At 38.8% G+C, this 21,984-nt stretch overlaps 1 protein-coding gene across 2 annotated transcripts in view; it reads right to left on the bottom strand.

Annotated features, from left to right (window-relative positions):
* Positions 1-21,984, bottom strand: part of b3glcta (beta 3-glucosyltransferase a) — a 95,837-nt gene that overhangs the window by 57,835 nt on the left and 16,018 nt on the right. The window lies entirely within an intron of this gene.

The raw sequence follows: 21,984 nt of genomic DNA, 5'->3' as shown, positions 1-21,984 counted from the left end.
CACCTATGGTCCGATCTCCATAAAATTTTGCTTGCTTTTTTTAAAATGTCACATAGGCGTATTTTGCCAAGCCCCTTTTCTAAATTACCCTGTTACAGCCACCCAAATGCAAAAGTTAAACTTTTTTTCAATAATTATTGATCTAGAGTGTCCAGAGAATTGTCCTAGACTGGTCTGGTTCCGATCGGGCAAAAAACCTAGGACTAGTTCGCAAAAGTAGTTTTTTTAAACATATTCACGAATATTTAATGAACGGTTTGATTGACAGCAGTGGTTCTTGAGGCAAAGTTGTTCAGCATGAGGAGATCTATCAAATGATATGCATATTGTGTGGGTGTGTGCAACACCACGTGATTACAGAGCCGTAAAACTCGTTAGCGCCAACTAGTGGCCGATTTCTTTCAAAATTCTTACATACCTCTTGGGCCATGAGTCGAACATGCCCATCAAGCAAAAATGCATGTTGATGTCACTAGAGTGGATGGCCTGTTCTTAAAGGGGCGGATTCCCCAATATTACAGGTTGGACAATAATTAAATGCAATTGTAATTAAATATTATTATGAATTATATAATTTGCTAATAGGCCTATTCAACTAAACAATGTTAATGATATGTTAATATCACAATTTGAATGGAAATGATACAAATTAAAGCTGAAAACTGTATAAGAATATATTGTCAAACACATGCCATCCAAGATAACGGATGACATTATGGGCTAACAGAAAATAACTGTTATCCTATATGACAAAATTGTTATCCGGTATGACAAAACTCAGTTTAAATCTTAATCAGGCAGTATTTTTGGCTACCTATAGAAATCTGCAACCTTTACCCTCAACTTCCAAATATGTAAATTCATGCTAAATAAACATATTTACATAAAATCCACATTATATATGTTATTTTAGCGTTATCCCATATGACACAGGATTTTACTACATAGTGTGCTAGTGAGGAAAAAGGGTTAGTTAAACACATTTTATGAAAGACATACTTACCTTTCACCATTGTTTGGGGGCCCTTTAGGGTCTTCCTGATTGTTTAACATGCTGTCTCACATCGTGTCAAAATAAAATTCACAATAAAATTGCTCCAGTTTGCTTGTTATCCCGTATGACATTGGCTAACAGCCAGTTTTGGGACAGAATGCTCCAAAGCATAACAATTAACTGGATGTCATATTCTTTGTAATATTTAAATATATTGTTGTCAAGACTCATACAGTAATGCCTGTGGCAGAGATGTTAGGGTTTATTAGATTTTTTACAGTTTGTTTGGCTTTTTTGTATGTCACTCTAAGGTCCGGACAGTTATCCGGTATGACATTATGTGACTATAATGTCTAATAATTCTTACACTTTGTAATACCCTCAATATATGTTCATATCATTTGATAAACAGAGATCAATAGATTCAATAAATGTGCTTTTTATTAAATATTTCCTTATTTTGACTTCATAAAGGGGTTTGGACATCAAAATTGCACGTCATGTCATTGGGCCATATACGGAAAAGATGATAAAGACACAAAAGCTGTGTTTATGTTTCATTCAATAACTTGTTACTTTCCCTGTGTAGCATGTCATCAGCTTTCTCTACATGAACAGGATTATAATCGGTTTCCCTCAATATACCTCACACTCGAGGATTCCCCTTCTGTCGGGACAAAACGCTTAACGTAGTTTATGGACTAATACAGAGATATAAAAGACCAAACTTGCACCTTATTGGGGATGTAGGCTGTAGGCTACTATATAGGCTAGATGGACTAAGAATATGAACGTAACGTGCAAAGTTTCATGCTGAGCGTTTCGTGATATACTGGCATAAAATCAACACTTGATCAATACTAACACTTTCTCTTCTCTTTTCTCTCTCTCTCTCTCTCTCTCTCTCTCTCTACAGTATATATGTATATATATATATATATATATATATATATATATATATATATATATATATATATATATATATATATATATATATATATATATATATATATATATATATATATGTAACCCGTACACGTGATAAATTTGTGTCAACTTTATAAACGGACCAGTGGGTTCAAAAGATTAGGTTCGTCCGGGGAGAGAGATGATACAGCAGCAGTGAATACTCAACAAAAGGATGAGGTAAGGAAAAGTTTGAATTTACTGAATATGTTCTTTCTTTTCACCTTGTTGTTAGATTGTAATGATTAATCAATTTGTTGAACATGGACCCATATAACCTCACACAGGCGTAAGGAAAACAATAGAAAATGAAACAAATAAAAAAAACAAAATTTCATTCACTCTTGAATGTAAATACTCAGAAAGTCCAAAAGTTGGATGTTTCTCAATGAACAGATCAGTTCGTAAACTCAGTCCAAAAGTTCGTGAGGCACTTAATTCAGTCGTCCTATTCTGCTCTGGATAGAACAGAATAATTTGATGTGTGGTTCTAATCCTACCGTTCAAAGATGAGCAAGTTTTCTCTTTCACAGGGAAATCAAAGGATTCGCTAAATGGGCGGCTCGCCAGTCCAACCCCACCGTTACGCACACAGGAAGAGTTGAGACAATCCACAATTCAGGAATGATTCACACTTCGTTCGATTCACATGCAGAATGGATCACACTCATCAGCTGGACATCACAGCACTCACGTGGAAACAAAAGCAGAAGAACAAAAAAACCTGGCCTTGAAGACACAAGGCCAAAAAAAAACAATTAGCATTTGACACTATATACAAATCAATTCAGATTATACACAACTCTCATAAAACACAGCAATTAATGTTCATTTATAGGAATCTGTACAATAAATTGTCTGTATGCAATAAATTTCTGTGCAATAAATACATTTTGTTTGCATACTTGCTTGCATCTTATTTAACACACACACATTGCATTTCATGGCATTTCACATAAATGGCCTAATTACATCTTTCATTTTACACTTAAGGCTGTATTTGCCATTAATACTGCAACAAATAAACAATTATTTGATGTAACACACTTAATATGATCCTTAATGAACCTTATTGAACAATATTGAATTTAGTGAAACTATATTAACTCACCAAGGAACTCGTTTACATGTACATCGAAAGAACCAGGGAAGTTCCAGATGAAACACGTTCTCAAAATGTCATTTGAGCATAAACTGCTCCTCTCTGAATCCTTCGTTAGGGATAAATATACATACACAGTATATTAGCTTTAAACTAGTGCTAATATTGCGTCATTGACATGCGGTCAACACATAACGTGAACAAACATAACACTTCAACTCATTTTACTGCAACTTATTTTTACATCGTCATCATATAAATGATTTAGAAGCATTTATACAACTCTTACGTCAATTCTCGACTCAATCGGAGCTTCAAATCTCCCGGAGCAAAACAAGCGTCTGCTCGCGTCAGAGGGTCACGGAGAAAAAGAAAGTTCTAGAAGGCGCTGCTCTCTAAAAGTGCCGCGATAGCGGAATTTTCCATGACGTCACTTAAAATGCGATCTCATTGGAGGCTTATGTAAAGGGAGATAACGCTATTGGACATATTTATAACATTCAATATTTTATATTTATCCATTTCTATATACTTAATTAATTTGTTTGCAGTCTTATATTTGATCTGAAAGTATGATCTTTCATACTTTAACTCTGTTTAATTTGAAGTGCATTTTGTCTCTGTCCACTGGTAACCTGGGTTACACTTTCCCCCTCTGAATTCAGGCACGTCCTCGGGCATGCTTGGGGTTGACTTGTCACCACTATAGGAAAAGCACTAGACATATTCAGGGACTGATCACTGATGGATGTGGAGTCTTCCAAGGAAGTGGTAAGTGCAGAACTTAACCCTTGCAGTAAGGACTGGATAACTAGTGTTAGGGGATTTCCTAGTTTATGATACTGGAATTTGTTAGGAGGCCCACGCTGCCTTTTGGAACGTCTAGGGTCAATAGCTCCAAGGTCATCATCTGCAACGGGCTGGTTACTTGTAACATCCTGGGCAGGTGAGATTGTGTCATTGGACTGTGTTTCCTCCGTCACAGGGTCCGACCGACCTGAAAACTCCAGCACATTCCCATTCATAGGTGCTAACAACTCTGGGGGCTCAGTACTTTCAATGCACTTGCTTCTGCAGTTCTCCACTTCAACCGTGTCTCCATCTTGAACAAGTATACAATTTTCTTCTTCATGTTCTGACTGATTATCTGTGGAGTCTTCTTCTAGTCTGATGTCAGGTAAGGTTTCTTTTACAAGGTCTACGGCAGCCGGAAGGGTTCCAGTGTCAGGTAAGGTTTCTTTCACAGGTTCTACCACAGCAGCAGGGGAATCGAGAAACTCAGTTTCAGGTAAGTTCTCTACGGTCATAGGATGTTCTGGAGGTGAAATAATTTTTGTACTAAACTCCAATTGGCGTCCTGAATTTCCAATATAAGAGTCATCCTCTGATTCAGATTGACCACTCAGATGTTCTTGAGGAACTGCTTCACGTGCAGAGTGGGATCTGGTTCTAGGCTTACGACTAACTTTCAGAGGGTCTGTTCCTTCGATTTCATTCAGGGGTAGGAACCCACAAGGTAGTAGCAGATCGCTGTGTAGTGTGCGGACTGGTCCATCTTTCCCTTCTGGGCAGACGGTATATACTGGCATGTCACCTGCTTTCCGGACTACCACATAGATCTCAGAGGCCCATTTATCTGACAACTTGTGTTTCCCTCTCAATCTGACATTTCGCACAAGGACTCGATCACCTGATTCAAGTGTAGAGGCAACTACATTTCTGTCAAAACGTCTTTTGTTCCGGTCAGCTATTTTGGATGCATTGTGAGAAGCAACTCTGTAGCTTTCCTCTAATCTACTCTTTAGGGATTTCACATAGTGCGAATGGGACTGAAATGGGAAGTTGGTATGAAGTCCGAAAGCAAGGTCGATCGGCAGTCGAGGCTGCCTCCCAAACATTAGCTCATATGGTGAGTATCCCGTTACATCGCTCCTGGTGCAGTTATATGCATGCACCAATGGTTTGACGTGATCTTTCCAATGAGCTTTGCTTTTGTTCTCCAGGGTGCCTAGCATCTGTAAGAGGGTCCGGTTAAAGCGTTCCACCGGGTTCCCTCTAGGATGGTAGGGGGTGGTTCTCACTTTTCGGATGCCAGCAATTCTACACAACTCTTGGATGGTATGAGATTCAAAATCTGGCCCCTGATCGCTGAGCAGCTTTTCTGGAAAACCGTAATGGACAAAGAAATTATCCCACAGGCATCTAGCAACTGTTTGTGCTTTCTGGTTACGGGTAGGAATAGCAACAGAGTACTTGGTAAAATGGTCTGTGACGACCAGGATATCCTTGGTGTTACTGTTGTCTGGTTCCAGCGACAGAAAATCCATACAAACTAGTTCTAATGGCCTATGAGTCTGAATATTCACCAAGGGAGCCGCTTTCTGTGGAGGAGTCTTCCTACGAACACAGCGCTCGCACCTTTTGATTTTTTTGTCCACATCAGCCGCCATCTTCGGCCAGTAAAATCTGGAACGGAGAAGATCGAGAGTTCGCTCCAGACCCAGATGCCCCATGTCATCATGAAGACTGGTAAGTACAATTCCTCGAAGATCTTCAGGTAAAGCCAGTTGGTTCAACACTTTGTCTCCGTCCATCCTCTTCCGATATAACAACCCATTCTTCAGCTCAAGTTTGTTCCATTGTCTCATCCACAAGGTTACTGCAGGTAAGTGGAATTTCAAGTTTGAAGGTTTGTTGTTAGACTCCAAGTACTCAATTACCTCTTTAATTTCAGGGTCAGCTCGCTGCTTCCTGATCAGATCCTCTTCAGACAGGCAAGGCATCTCTGGGAGACCATGACCATCTTCTTCCTGGATTTCTGGAGGTAATGCCTTTTCATTCATGCTCAGAGACTCTACCAAGGTCAAAGGGAAAGACTGAAAATCATGGGATTGATTGACTTGATGTTTTTCACAGATGGCCTCCACTACTTCAGGTAAGATTGTCTTGGTGTTGCCTTCAAGATCCCCAAGATGATGTAGAGTGAACTGTCTGATTCGTTCTTGCTCTTTTTTAGATTCCCAATCATCTGATGGTTCACCATTGGGACGACGAGACAATCCGTCCGCATCTTGATTTTGTGCTCCAGCTCTGTATTGGATCTTAAAATTGTAGGTTGAGAGACTGGATAACCATCTATAACTAGTAGCATCTAGTTTGGCAGACGTAAGGACATAGGTGAGGGGATTGCTATCAGTGACCGCTGTGAAGTCTGCCCCATACAGATAGTCATGGAATTTTGTGGTGATTGCCCATTTGAGAGCCAGAAATTCCAATTTGTGGGCAGGATACTTGGCTTCACACTTTGTTAATCCACGGCTGGCAAATGCTATGACTCTCATGTGTCCTTGCTGTTCTTGATACAAGGCTGCTCCTAGTCCTGTAGCACAAGCATCTGTATGCAATAGGTAAGGCAGACACGGGTTTGCGTACCCCAAGACAGGAGCAGAGGTTAACCTTTCCACGAGGCTTTCAAATGCCTGTTGACACTCGGTAGTCCATCTGTCACACAGAGACTCTTTTGGATTAAAGTAAGTATGATCTTTATCTTTCCTTTTTCCCTTTCGAACCGGAGGATAGCCAGCTGTAAGATTGTTGAGCGGCTTTGCAATCTTGGAGAAATCTTTAACAAATCTACGGTAATATCCTGTAAATCCTAAGAAAGATTTTAGTTCCCGAAGGTTCTGGGGCCTTGGCCAGGTTTTAATGGCCTCAATTTTTGATGGGTCAGTTTCTACACCGTTCTGGGAGACAATGTGGCCCAAGTAGCGCACAGATGTTTGGAAGAATTTGCATTTCTCGGGTGAGAGCTTCAATCCGTATTCTTTTAGACGATTTAGGACTTGTATCAGTCGGCGCTCATGCTCCTCAAGGGTTTCGGAGAAGATGATGAGATCATCGATGAAAACTAAGACTTCTCTTCTATTTAAGTCACCCATGCAGCGCTCCATGAGCCGCTGGAAGGTGCTTGGCGCATTGGTTATCCCTTGCGGCATACGGTTAAACTCCCAGAACCCGAGGGGGCATACGAATGCTGTCTTCTGCTTGTCCGCTTCATCCATCTCAATCTGGTAATACCCGGATTTTAGATCGAGAACAGAAAACCACTTGGAACCAGTTAACATGGAGAACACTTCCTCCAGGTTTGGGAGTGCATATGCATCTCGTATGGTTTGAGAGTTTAGCTTCCTAAAGTCAATACATAGCCGCACTGAGTTGTCTTTTTTTCGGACCACTACAATGGGGGATGCGAATGGGGACTCAGACTCTCGTATAATACCAGCTGCTAACAACTCCTGTAGATGTTTCCTGACGGCATCAATATCTTGTGGGTGGATGGGACGAGCTCTATGCTTGAAAGGAGTTTCGTCACTCAGTTTAATTCGGTGCTTCACCTTATCAGTGTGTCCATAATCCATTTCCTTCAAAGCAAAAACTTCAGGCATAGAGTTTAACAAGGCTGATATCCGTTCTTTCCATTCGGAGGGAAGTGGGGAGTCTCCAAAATCGAGAGTTATCTGAGGACTTTCTGGTGTTTCAGAAACATCACTTGTTAATGGCTTGTTTATCACCTGCTGGACAGCATGCATTTCTGCAATCACAGACCGGGGAGGGATTACTATGTTAGTCTGGGTTTCATTCTTGACTACCACAGGCAAGGAGAAGAAACGTTTCACAGGTAAGGCGTGCAATCCACTAGCAACTAAAAGACCACTTGGCAGAGAAGATATGGTGGGAGGACTTATAACAGTCAGTGTTTCTGCTGGAAGGTAATTCAGACAGACAGCTCCATCAAGAACAGTAGTGCATCCTGCTGGCACTGTTTCAGGGACTGCCCCTTTTAATGTCACGCACCCAAGGGTTTTGGCACATGATTGTCGATGCCTCACATCAAGTGTCTTCAGTACAGCTGCGTACCCTTTAGAAGCTGATTTGGGGCTGACAGTCTCTTTTTGAACGTAACTGGAGTAAAGCACATCCAAGGTATTTGTACCGATGAGGACTTGTGGTACATTTACCAAATCTGGAACCACCAGTGCTAGTGTGGTAACCTCAGTATCTGTTCCTAGGAACTCTTTGGGAAACATTAAAGTTAACTCCACATACCCAAGGTAAGGCACGGATTGTCCATTGGCTCCCTCCACTTCCAGCAAAGACTCCAGGGGTTTCATGGGGTAATGAGACAAATTATTTTTGTAAAATGAGAAGGGGATTGTAGTCACCTGGGAACCAGTGTCTAAAAGGCAGTTCACTTTGATTTCGTCAACATAGATTTGGGCAGTACATTTCATTCCAATTAGTCCCTTTGGCAGTTGGTTTTTAGGGCAATGATGCTTTGTCCAAGTCTCCATATGCCCTGCTACAGAGACTGCCTGGTGTTTAACTGAGTAGTAGTGGTTTGGTTCTTTAGGTCCCACTGGGCTTGTTTTTCTCTCAACTGGCGCCTCTTCTCATCTACCTTAGAAGGGTTCGGTTCATTTTCGCAGTTGATGGCAAGGTGTCCCTCCTCACCACATCTAAAACAGTATCCAGGACGAGGACGAGTGAACGTCACTGAACCACTTCTGAATTGGTTGTTCTCATCCCTCTCAGTTTGCCTATGCTGGAATTTTGCAGTCTTGCCTGACCGATGTTGTGGTATGTCAGGGGCTGACAACTGAGCCTTTAACTCTGCCACTTGCTTCTTCAGTCCCGCTATTTCCTTAGCTGCTGGGGTTTCTTTTGGCATTTTACCAGAAATGGATGTTCTCATAGCCTCTACTTCTGCTTGTAGTTCTACTAGCTCTTTCTTTAGCTGGATCAATTCAGAATTTTTGGAATAATCAGGCTTGCACTTCTGGTAAGTTGAGGTTTGCATAGCAGCAACCTGAGCATTAATTTCAGATATTTGAACCCTCATAGTATCCACCTCTTCAGCTGCTCCACCAACTGCATCATGGGAGTATGTTGACATTTGATGAGTAGCAGTTCTCATTTTGGGGGCATTACTCTGTTTGTTCAATCCAAAATGATTTCTCATCCTGTCTTCTTTTGAGGCTTGTCGGTCTTCTTCTGTGCGAATTTGCACTACCATCTCTGCAAAAGAAGGTGGGTGGATCTTTTTCTTCTCTAGCTGTAAGCTGGAAATTAACCCATTATCCCAGCATCCACGACAGAACTGCTTTATCAGACAGCGGTTTTGCTCACTCTCCGCAATGCCACCTCTCCTTACAGTAGTGCTCAACATAACTTGCAACCGGTGCAAATAACTGGAGGGCTTCTCCCCTGGGTTCTGTAGCATGGTCATGAATTTTGCTAACAGCTCATCTCCATCCTCCACGGATCCGTAAACTGACTCTAGTAACTCCAAGTAAACTGAAGGTAAAGACTGGGGACTCACATGTTTAATGACATCAGCTGCCGGGGGGAGCAGACTATCAAGTATTCTCCTTGTGCGAGACAAGTCCGAAATGGAGGGATCATCTAAAAGAAATTGAACACTTGCCCGCCATGTGTCGAAGTCTGGCTCGTTTACTGGCCTAGGAACTTTCCCAGAGAAAGACCTGAGACGGAAAGAGGTAGGTTGTAATGTAGCAGTGTCGTTGGTTCTGACGATGTGTTCAACTACAACTTTTTGCACGCTGGGTGGATCAATCATGTCCATTGTAAGTACTGGATGGGGTAACACTGTAGGTGCAGGATGGCTAGTTCTACTGCTGGGTCTTTCCTTGGACAGGTTTTGTGATGTCTCAGATTCATTTGAGGGAGGGGCTACTTGTTCTGTGGTCACTCTCTGTAATTTGGCTGGGGACGACGGTCCATCCAGTGAGCTGGTGGTGCTGCTATCACGAGTTTGAGAGTCTGCAACATGTGGATAGTTAACTCTTTCACCTGAAGCAGATAAGGGCTCAGCAACAGAACAGCCAGCTTTCATCCTCTTTAACTCCTCCTGGAGCACTTCTTCAATTGACTTTCCACTAGCGCTAGCAATAGTTTGTAGTTCTTCGAAATACAGCTTAGTGGCACTGTCACTAGCTACTTGAGTGTAGACATGGCTTAAGGCACGTACTATGAAAGTTGTATCTGGGTTTGATGTACTGACCATTGTTACGGGCAGAAGGGGCATTAGTGTTTTCATAGCGGAGCTATAAGTAAACTCTATAATGGCATGTTGATGGAATTCGGAGTTTGGGTCATCAATGAGAAGGTTACGACTAATGCTGCCATATCTCAACAACCATGCTTCTAAGTCCTGATCTGTTTCAGTTAATGTTAAGCCGCTGACTATTACGGCATTTGAGACATCTATATTCTCTCTTTTTACAATATCCATGTTGTCAATATTCTGCTGAGTATATAAATAATTAATAATATATTTATATTGTCACTATTGCTGCAGGCCAATCTCTCTCCTGGCTGGCACTCGCCACTTTCACTTGTAACCCGTACACGTGATAAATTTGTGTCAACTTTATAAACGGACCAGTGGGCTCAAAAGATTAGGTTCGTCCGGGGAGAGAGATGATACAGCAGCAGTGAATACTCAACAAAAGGATGAGGTAAGGAAAAGTTTGAATTTACTGAATATGTTCTTTCTTTTCACCTTGTTGTTAGATTGTAATGATTAATCAATTTGTTGAACATGGACCCATATAACCTCACACAGGCGTAAGGAAAACAATAGAAAATGAAACAAATAAAAAAAAACAAAATTTCATTCACTCTTGAATGTAAATACTCAGAAAGTCCAAAAGTTGGATGTTTCTCAATGAACAGATCAGTTCGTAAACTCAGTCCAAAAGTTCGTGAGGCACTTAATTCAGTCGTCCTATTCTGCTCTGGATAGAACAGAATAATTTGATGTGTGGTTCTAATCCTACCGTTCAAAGATGAGCAAGTTTTCTCTTTCACAGGGAAATCAAAGGATTCGCTAAATGGGCGGCTCGCCAGTCCAACCCCACCGTTACGCACACAGGAAGAGTTGAGACAATCCACAATTCAGGAATGATTCACACTTCGTTCGATTCACATGCAGAATGGATCACACTCATCAGCTGGACATCACAGCACTCACGTGGAAACAAAAGCAGAAGAACAAAAAAACCTGGCCTTGAAGACACAAGGCCAAAAAAAAACAATTAGCATTTGACACTATATACAAATCAATTCAGATTATACACAACTCTCATAAAACACAGCAATTAATGTTCATTTATAGGAATCTGTACAATAAATTGTCTGTATGCAATAAATTTCTGTGCAATAAATACATTTTGTTTGCATACTTGCTTGCATCTTATTTAACACACACACATTGCATTTCATGGCATTTCACATAAATGGCCTAATTACATCTTTCATTTTACACTTAAGGCTGTATTTGCCATTAATACTGCAACAAATAAACAATTATTTGATGTAACACACTTAATATGATCCTTAATGAACCTTATTGAACAATATTGAATTTAGTGAAACTATATTAACTCACCAAGGAACTCGTTTACATGTACATCGAAAGAACCAGGGAAGTTCCAGATGAAACACGTTCTCAAAATGTCATTTGAGCATAAACTGCTCCTCTCTGAATCCTTCGTTAGGGATAAATATACATACACAGTATATTAGCTTTAAACTAGTGCTAATATTGCGTCATTGACATGCGGTCAACACATAACGTGAACAAACATAACACTTCAACTCATTTTACTGCAACTTATTTTTACATCGTCATCATATAAATGATTTAGAAGCATTTATACAACTCTTACGTCAATTCTCGACTCAATCGGAGCTTCAAATCTCCCGGAGCAAAACAAGCGTCTGCTCGCGTCAGAGGGTCACGGAGAAAAAGAAAGTTCTAGAAGGCGCTGCTCTCTAAAAGTGCCGCGATAGCGGAATTTTCCATGACGTCACTTAAAATGCGATCTCATTGGAGGCTTATGTAAAGGGAGATAACGCTATTGGACATATTTATAACATTCAATATTTTATATTTATCCATTTCTATATACTTAATTAATTTGTTTGCAGTCTTATATTTGATCTGAAAGTATGATCTTTCATACTTTAACTCTGTTTAATTTGAAGTGCATTTTGTCTCTGTCCACTGGTAACCTGGGTTACATATAGCCTATATATATAATAGGCTATGCCTACGTGTATTGCATTAGCTTAAACTGGGAAGAGTCATAGCACTTGGATATTGTTGTCCTCCTATTGTTAGTTTAACTGTAAATCGCTTTGGATAAAAGCGTCTGCTAAATAAATGACCAAATGTAGCCTAATAAATGTAAAATTGGCTTAACATTGGACATTCGCACATTTAGGGACCGTCTCAAAAGTTGCATAAAACATTGGCATACACGTTTCTAACTTCAATAGCAAACTTTAATTTATTTGAATAAATATCAAAAATCCAAAGGGTGCGCATTATGCCTGACACTACATGAACACTTTACAGTTGGTTTTATGACTGTAAGTCGTTCTATTCAAATGATATTGAAGTTAGGAACGTACATACCAAAGTAGTATACACTTTAGAGACGGTCCCTAAATGTGCGAATGTCCAACGTCAATGCCAGTCTATCACTGGGGAAACGCTCAGCATTAAACTTTGCGCGTTATTCTGAGTCAATCTGCTTGCCTGCGAGTTTGGTCTTTTATATCACTGTAATTAGTCCATTAAGCTATACGTTAAGCGTTTATGTCCAGCAGGGGAATCCTTAAGTATTGAGGGAAACCCTAATAGCCTGCATGCAGCACATCGCCACAATATAAAGTTAAGGCAACTAAACAACCAAGAGAAATATATGTCAATCTCAAAAATGTAATATTGGATCTGTATATCCGCATCGGGGAATAACATTATAATCTTGTTCACGGTAGAGAAAGATGCTTGTAGGCTACACAGGGAGAGTAACCGTGAAGACACTGAATTTAACATAAAACCGCCGTCATAATAATCACAAATACACTTGCATTGCTGTTAAATGAGTTTTATGAATGAATGGCTTGCTCTAACTGTTGCTCTGTCTTCGTCAACAACAAGCGCTTTTGCACCCCCTGCTGGTGAGGTCGACTAACAGCAGATGGAGAGTATCTCGGTAGTCTATTGCTTTTCCTGCAGTTCCGTTGAATTTACTGTCGAATTTGAACCACTGAATTTGTGGAAGCGAATTTTGCAAAGCGAAATAAAATGGACCGAAAATTGCCTGTTGAATATTATAGGTTGTATTTTTAAACAGTTTGAATATTTTGGAAGTGAAATATGAAAGGTGAATATGGATTATTGAATTTTTAATAATGAAAATGTGTTTGAAATGTTTTTAATTGAAATATTCACATCTTAAATATTCAACCATGTTGAATTTCAGCCCATAAAAATGCAAGCCCTAAAAATACAATGCATTAAAATGCAAGCATGATTAATGCAATGCCTATTTTTTTTCAAGTAGTGCAATTCAACAGGCTTTTTGTTTCAAAAACATTTGACATTATTTTACTTCCATACACATATGTCTAAATGGGGACTTTTAAATTGTCCCCATTAATACATAAATAAAGTGTAATAAATTGTCTAATAATTGTTTATTAATTAATTTAATTTATTATTAATCAACTTCAAATTTAAAGATGTTATCTTTTAGGGATAGGCTTCAGTTAAGACCCTGATATACTCACAGCAAGTTCTTTTTCGTTCTTCGCTTAGGGGTAAAAAGAAGTTACATAGCAGCGATATACTGTTAGCAAACATCCCGAAGCCACCCACACTGCTAAGAGCGGAGTTTAGATGAATATATAAATATGTGCTGAACGCTTTCCTCTCAATAACAAAATAAACACACAACAAAAATCAGAGAACAGCAAGCATTTATTTAAATAAAGCATAAAAATCTGATCATAGCATTGTGATATGTTTGCACAAGCTCTGCATTTCGGCAGTCTTGTAAAGGCACATCATGTGACGTTTATTTATATATCACTTTATACAATAGATTGCTTAAAAGCAAGCAGCTTTACAGTATTAAACATGAAAAACAGTGCCAGTGTCTCATTTAATCAGAATTACAACTTCACTTTGTACTATAAAGCGGCTCTCCAATGTGTTCATGTTTTCACTCGAGGACGTCCGACCTCAACAGACTGAACAGAAGAAATGAACCAGAGAAGATTTCCACATCAAGGGAGGAGGAGATTCAGTGCACACCTACCTACTACGTAATCGCCACGAACCAATGGTAGTACAAAGGTGTTAACTAGCAAGAGAAAACTTTTCCAGAAAGTTTGTTTTGGTAAGCTGTTTGGCCTCATTTTGTTTCACATCAGGTCATTCTTCAATTTCACTTGAAGTATATCAGGGCTTTTATAATTAGTTATAATCTGAAAAGTGCTGTTCATTCCCAGTGTTGTAAGGTTGAAAGAACATCAGATACTTTGATCTCCTGAGATACAGACAATGCGGACACATACAGGCATTTTTCACCACACCCAACAGAGTGAAGATGTGGAAAAGCTTCTTTCCCTCTTGTCCTTCCTTCAACATTGGTTCATTCTCCCCCATTTTCTTTCCTATGCCCATTCTTCCCTTTACTCAGTTCACTCAGAATGATTATATAAAAAAATATAGTCTTCTATGTCAATTTAATTGAATTAACAGTCATGTTCGTTATCATTTGAAATGTCTCAGTGTCACTGGTACAATGGTCTCATGTCCAGTGAAATAGACCAAAAGGTAATACAAGTTAGAGAGTTTTGAGATGCTTCCCAGGGTCTTCAATGTAAATTACCTTCTGTCCCCAAAAAGGTGTAAACTACCCAGTTCAGAGCATGTGAGCAAAGTGGTGTGACGGTCTGCTTAATATTCGGCACTATGCCAAAGCGTTTTGCTCAATCACTCACGGCCCGAGCGAACGCTCCACTCATGCACCGCTCACGCTTACCGGTAAAACGATATTTGCTCAAATCCCGTTCATTAAATTTCTCTGTACTATAGACGTCCTTTTGTTTGTAACGCTTGCATAAATGTCTCAATTACAGTAACAGCTCTCATCAATGTGGCTGCGGGATGTTTGTTAACAGTAGCGCTGCAAAGGTATTTCAAACTTTTAATCCATAAGTGAAAAACGATAAAGAACTTCGCTGTTAGTATATATGAATCTTTGCAAACTCAGTTCCTTCACACTTCCTTTCAATTTCTTCTCCTTCGTTCTTAATTTTGATGTTTAAGTGTGCATTTAGGCTAAGTATGTATAAGGTTCACAACTTCATTAAAACAATATTTGAACTCCATAACCTTAGACCTATTGCTTATTTCACATATTCTCGAACCAGCATATCACAAAGATTATTCTGGTTTGAGTGAGCGGCCCTGAGCGGACTCAGCGAGCGGAGTGGAATCTTCAGAAAGGAAATATTATTCCAGTCCACTCACATGCTCTGACCCAGGTCTGGGATCTTGATTAATGCAAATTTCAATTGTTAATTCATTCCTCCATTTGGAGGATGTTTTGTCTTGGTCTGGGTATTTAAATGTTGCAAAAGGCTCTGATTCTGTAGCCAGATTATCCAGTAATGCAGAGAGTCTTCTATACACTCAGCATTATGTATCTTTCAGATGTCAGATATGCACCTTTACTCTTTATTTCTGAGCATTTGATGTTTTGTATTGTATTGTATTATTTGGTATTGGCAGACAAAAATACTTTATAGTACTAGCCATAACCTCTGATTATGGTACTACTATTTAATTAATTGCGAGCATGGGCAGCTTAGACCCCCTGTGGTGAAAAATCATGCTTTTAATGTTGTGTCTATTTGGTGTTTTAAATATGCTTTAAGACAAACCATGTGCAAATTCATAAATAAACACCATTTCTGAGTATTTTTTCCTTAAAACTGCAGTGAAAAAAATGACAGGACTCAAAAATGTGATATGAAATTGACGGCACTTCTGACATCACAAACTACCTTGTAATCAATAACATCAATGTGAGGGCGGTCTTTAGCATATCATGCTTTGAAGCCGAGTTAAATAGAGTTAAATAGAATAATCAAATGTCTACATAAATGATTATATAAATGGCAAATAATCAATTGGCATTCCAGCCTGAATTCGAGGTCATGACAAAATGAAGTAGGCTAATACAAGTTTAAATGGAATTTAATTACTTTCTGCACCAAAAAGACAGAACATGCAGGAAACCTTCAACCACACCATTGGACACCATCACTGGGCCAATTGGATGGACCATGACTAAAATTGTTAAAAAAAACATTTTTGTTAACTGAAATAAAGCTGACTTAAAATATTAAAATATTAATATTAGATAATATAGAAATGCTGCCTTAGGGATGTTAAGTTTAAGTAACTAATTTACTAAAATTACTAAAACTGAAATTTAAAGTTAAATTAAAGCGAATATAAAGTTAAATGTTTAAAAAAATAGAAATTAAAAAAGCACATAAAAGTACTAAAACTAAACTAAAATGAAAGCTGAAAATAAAAAAATAAATAAAAGCCAATTCAAAATATGATTAAAACTACATATTAGTATTTAATACTATTTATTTACCATTTATTTTTTACCAGTAAGGACGTCCCTAAAAGAACTCAGAGGAAGGTTTGTTCTTTAAACACAAAATAAAGAAAATTATAGTCAACAGACAAAACTGAAAGAGAATGAAGGACAAACTCAACCCACCAACACGGGGTTATCAGAGACAAAAACAATGCACCAGAAGAGAATGGCTGCATGTGGGCATTGCTAAGAATATCAAATAAAAAGCACAAGACATGTGGGACTCAGAAAATCTTTTTTCTTGCTTCACAAGGTCATACGAGAACATCATAAACTCTACACACTGTGGCATCTCAGGGCTGCCGGGAGCCTCTTTCGCCAGTGGTACAACTGTCAATGAACCAATTACTATTCAATGGCCAATGGCAGAGAAAGATTTAACTTCCCATCCTGTCCCATATATATCCTGAAGTTTAAGGAATTGTTGTCACAAAACTCATTGGAGGAGCCTGTTTGTCCCTGATCTGAGGAACGAGTCTAATGATAATCCCTCATGATTGCCATTTCTCATCCTCCTGCAAGAGAAGGAACCATGTAAGCCCAGAAGTGCGTTAAAAACACTCTTTTGCGAGATTCTGCGAAATCTTCAGAAAGGACAGTTTGGCACAAATGGCAAAGTCTAGAACTGCCAATACAAACACGCAGAGAATGCAAGTAGCTAGCTTGAGTGACATTTGCCAGCTGGCTCTCGATATCCTTCAGCTATAGCACTGACAGGACTGAACCTGTTTGAAGAGGTAAAAATGAGTCACCAGTCAATTCACATGGGAAAAGCTGCTTGAAATTACAGGGCCGAGCTTAATTGGAGTTGGGTTTAATGTGTGTGCTTGGCTTCCAGAGCAATTCAATCAAGGAAATCTTCAGAAAAATCCTTGATTGTACCCGCCTTTCATTTTTCCATACACAGACCAAGGTTGGTTCGCTCTCTCTGTCCTTGTGATATATGGTAGACTAGAGTATTCCAGCACACACCAGTGACCAGTTGAATCTCATTTGGCCTCTGTTCCCCGAGCCATTGAGATTCCGAGTCCAGCGCCTCTCCTCGAGCTGCATGACCAATGTGGCCGGTTATTGAGAAAAAGGTCGACAGCAAAGGTCATGCAAGACTAAAAAGCTGAAGATGAAACCGGCACCTTGGTGTATCTTTTATGAGGCCTTGGATGTGTTGTAAATCACATGACTTGTAGGTTGTAGATTATTTTCCATATTTCAAGCCAAACTGTAATCCCTGTCCTGTATCCAAGATCAAGGACAAGTGTAAAGCCCAACATCATAATTTGCATGCAGCCACTGTCCTGTACAAACATGGTGTCATGTGTACCGCATAGGCCTAGTGACCTTGCTTGTAAATAAATGAAAATGTAGGGGGTCTTTAGGGTCTCCCAAGACTTATGGGTCTTTAAAGGGAGTTTACCAAAAAATTCCCCAAAATTACATCCGGAAACACAAAAAAAATTACATTCTGAAGAAGAATACAACAATACAATGAGAACCGTTTTTGTCCATATAATGAAAGTTAATAGGGTACAAATTTACAACATTGGTCCCCAATGACTTCCACTGTATGGAAGAAAAAAATATCTAATTTCTAATATTATGGAGAAAACTTCCATAAAGTAATCTGATTTTGTAAAGCACCTAACCTGTAACTAGGATATCTTTATAATAAAAACCTCCTAACACCTGAAAGAAGCCTCGAAAAGGACTTTGTGCAACATGCTTTGCAACAGTGTCGTGGTGAGTACACTGCCATCGCCTGTCTCTACGGTGGTGATCGGTGATTCTATCATCCGGGGACTTTCACTCAATTCCCACGGAAGTAAAGCAGCAGTGCACTGTTTTCCCGGAGCTAAGGTACTGGACGTAAACACAAAACTCTCTGATTGAGACCTGTCCTCCCGACTTTACTTATTCATTTTCAACTAGAAACGGAAAAAGAGGCGGAGGGACTGCAGCAATCTACAGAGAAACCCTGAAGGGAAGGGACATAGACCTTGAAGGTTTTTTCAAGCATCTTGGAGACGTTCCCGCAGTTCTTCTGGATTTAGTCTGTCTCAGTTTTTTCTGTTTCTTCATGTAATCACAGACGGACTCGATGATGGTGAGATCAGATCATACCGGCTTTTGTCAGACTCCTTGTGCATACACAAATCTCACTGGATTATTACAATTAATGGCAAAAAGAATGTTTGGAAATGTAAACTGATATTTCCTACTGACACACTACAGCACAGGTGTCAAACTCAGTTCCTGGAGGGCCACAGCCCTACACAGTTTTGTTCCAAACCTGCTTCAACACACACACGGTCTGCAGTTTTCAAATAAGCCTAAAGGACTTGATTAGCTGATCAGGTGTGTTTAATTAGGGTTGAAGCTAAACTCTGCAAGGCTGTGGCCCTCCAGGTACTGAGTTTGACACCCCTGCACTACATTATTAGGGGGTATTATTAGGGGGGTATTAACATGCCTAAGACTTTTGCACAGTACTGTATGTTCAAATGAACCAATGTATTTAAACATATCTCCTGACTGAGAATATTCAGCATGGAATGAGATTACAGAGCCTGTTACACACATAACACGCTCTTGTGATTAAAAAACAGCTGTTAGGTCTGCAAAATAATAAAACAGAATCAACAGCATTGATTTTGGTTTTTAACTTGACACAAAGCCAAAATCAAAACTAAAAAAAAAAAAAAAAAGTGTAAAATATTCAGCATTTTGGTGCAAGATGCTACAGAACAAATGCTTATCTAACACTCATGATAGGTCTATGTTCAATGATATGGAAATACAAAAAAATCTATATATTGAGTCAATATAGAGCTGGTAAGTCCCGCCCCTTCCGCTAACCCCACTGCTGGACCTCTAGGTTGAAAAATCGTCAATGCAAGTGAATGTGAGAAAATAATTATTTTCTGGTCCCGTTTGAATTTTGCCATGAATGTGAACATATGTTGTCTGTGAATTTTTAATATAATTTTTCGTGTGAAGAATGCTAAAATTTAGCGGGTAGAAGTTTGATACGGTTAGACTTTGTGTGAGAGCACTTTGTGGACTACAAATAGTTTTTACATCAGACGAGAATCTGAAGAAAGAACAGCCCATTTTGTTTGAATGGTGACATTTGGGTACAAAACACACAGGCATCTCGATCTGTCTCCATAGATTATCGCAGCATTAGCGCCGTGATTTGACAAGTGGAGGGAAAATGTGTTATGGGGGGTGACGTCACATAGGCGACATGTAGTCTTTCTCGTTATGTCTTTTCCACAATTGCTAGCCAAAGAATCATACAATATACTGTCAAACTCGTAACATGAAAAATTATAGAAAAAATTCACAGACAACATATGTTCACATTCATGACACAATTCAAACGGGACCAGAAAATAATTATTTTCTCACATTCACTTGCATTGACGATTTTTCAAGCTAGAGGTCCAGTGGGGTTTTACGGACGCATTTTTATGTTATTCTTATTAATGCTTTGAATGTCATTTAATTATGTATTAGCAAATATTGATATACACATTCAATTGTGATTTATTTAATTACAACATCATGTAACTACTTTTATTATATACGATTCACTGTACAGTACCGGTAAAAAGTTTAGAAACATTACTATTTTTTATGTTTTTGAAAGAACTCTCTTATGCTCATCAAGCCTACATTTATTTAATCAAAAATACAGAAAAAAAGAGAGAAAAATTGTGAAATATTATTACTCTTTAAAATAAAGGTTTTAATATATTAAAATATAATTTATTTCTGTGATGAACTGAAATGTTTTGAGATATATATATATATATATATATATATATATATTAAGCAGCACAACAGTTTCCAACATTGATAATTTGCTTGTTTCAAATCAGCATATTAGAATGATTTCTGAGGGATCATGTGACTGAAGACTGGAGTAACAATGCTGAAAATTCAGCTTTACCATCACATAAATCTTTATTTCAAATTGTAGTAATATTTCACAATCTTAATGTTTTTTTCTGTATTCTGTATTTTTATTTTTTTATTAAATAAATGCAGGCTTGATGAGCATAAGAGACATCTTTCAAAACCATTAAAAATAGTAGCCTAATGTTTTCAATCATTTAACCGGTACTGTAGGCGAATGACAGTCCTACTAAACGCACAAAAAGAAATGGCAGAAAAAGATAAACTTCAATGACAGCAACAGCAACATTCATTTGGATCCTTGATTGGAACCAGTCAATCCTCTCACCCCAGGAGCACAAGGATGTGCTGTCTTTGAAGAGCATTGATTTAACAGTAGGAGGGACTGCACAATTTTCCATCCTGTCATCCTGCTGTGCATATCAAGAGAGGCATCTTCACTATTTCATGTCTATTTCTTCTCCTCTCCATGCGTCTGAAAGGACCTAGAGAGATCTGTTCATCAAAATGTCCACTTTTACACTCAATCAACCGTGTGAACCTCGACCATAGTGAGGGTAACATTAACAAACTGTACTATTTTACTTTTAATTTCATCGATTGTAAAAAGGAGAAGGAAATATCAACAAAGAAATGGAAAATTGCTAAAAAACCCAGATGTACAAGCACATCTGAACCCTGTCCAAGGTCTAAATACAAGCATATTAAAGCGTCCTATGCGTTCTAATGTATTCGCTTCCTCTTGCTCTCTGTCCTTTGTTCCCTCTCCTGACCCAGAATGTCAGTGGCCTTTCTGGTTAAAACTCAACAAAAGCTACACCAGAAAATGAATGCATTAACTGTGAAACCTATCGGCGGAAAGCAGAAACGGTTGACGCAATAAAAGAGAAAAATGTCACTTGCAGCGAGGATCATATGCGCAGCATTTCAGCTGTGAAGGCCCCCGTCAAAGTCCCTTAGAGTTAGACAAACTCAATGTAATGCTTATTGCAAGACAACGACACAGCCTGACAAGTTGAAGATGGATCTGGAACCAAATAAGAAACACGTATTGATTAAAATGCAGAGGCTAAATTACCTCAGGGATGCACCAATAATAACCGATAATAAACAGCATGTTATGGCAGATAACTGATAAATTGACTTTTTCTTTCTGTTTGCAACCCTTTCAACTCTAGAATATGGACATTACAATGGGATTTGACCAAAGCATAACCACTGCTTTTTAATTGACTGACATATTGGTGGTTTTCATAATTTGCATAAGACCGTTCCAGTAGAGCAAAGAGCTACAGTAGCAACGCCAAGTTCATAGACTGATCAAATATATTTGAACTTGAATGCAATGCAAGTCGCTTTGGATAATGCATAAATGTAAATGTAATTTTTGAAATATGCTAATAATCAAATCTGAAATCTGTAAAAACATCATAGGGAATTAACAG

Source organism: Scardinius erythrophthalmus, assembly GCF_964197995.2.
Source record: "Scardinius erythrophthalmus genome assembly, chromosome: 7".
Lineage (NCBI taxonomy): Eukaryota > Metazoa > Chordata > Actinopteri > Cypriniformes > Leuciscidae > Scardinius > Scardinius erythrophthalmus.
The sequence above is the reverse complement of the archived record's forward strand: the minus strand, read 5'-3'. Positions and strand labels throughout refer to the sequence as shown.